Below are 598 nucleotides of genomic sequence, written 5' to 3'. Positions count from 1 at the left end.
ATTCAATGTAATATAAGAATTTCTTATATTTAGAGGTGTGTAATGTATTACGACTTTTCTTGATAATTTCTTAAAATTAAACATTTAAAGCGATATATTTATTTATTATTATTAATTTTATTATATATATTTAAAATTAGTATGGTCGTAATTTCAAGTGTGAACTACTATTGTTTTTCAGCTACAATACAAATTTGAGAAAGTATTTAATAAGTAGTTATTTGAAAAACATAAACATGATTTATAACTACAGTAAAAGCGTAAACAACTTGTAAATTAAAGTTAAAGTTATTCAATATTTAAATTTACTTTACCATTCTTTAGTAAAATAAATATTTTATTGCTTAAAATAAAAATTATCAAAAAAATATTTTTTGAGAAGGTATTAATTATATTAAATTCATTAATTTTTAAGTGATTTGGTCAAGTTAAATTAGTTAAGCATTTTTTTTAATTATAAAAAATTGTACATGTTAAAATTCTGAAATTTAACAAGATATTTGACATATGATATGTAACTGCATTAAAAGTCATAAATACATATTGCCTATATTATTTATTTTTTAAGAAATAGTTTAAAATATCTTAATTTTTTTTT

Source organism: Daktulosphaira vitifoliae, unplaced genomic scaffold (assembly GCF_025091365.1).
Source record: "Daktulosphaira vitifoliae isolate Bord-2020 unplaced genomic scaffold, ASM2509136v1 Scaffold_2, whole genome shotgun sequence".
NCBI lineage: Eukaryota > Metazoa > Arthropoda > Insecta > Hemiptera > Phylloxeridae > Daktulosphaira > Daktulosphaira vitifoliae.
Note: the sequence above shows the minus strand (reverse complement) of the source record.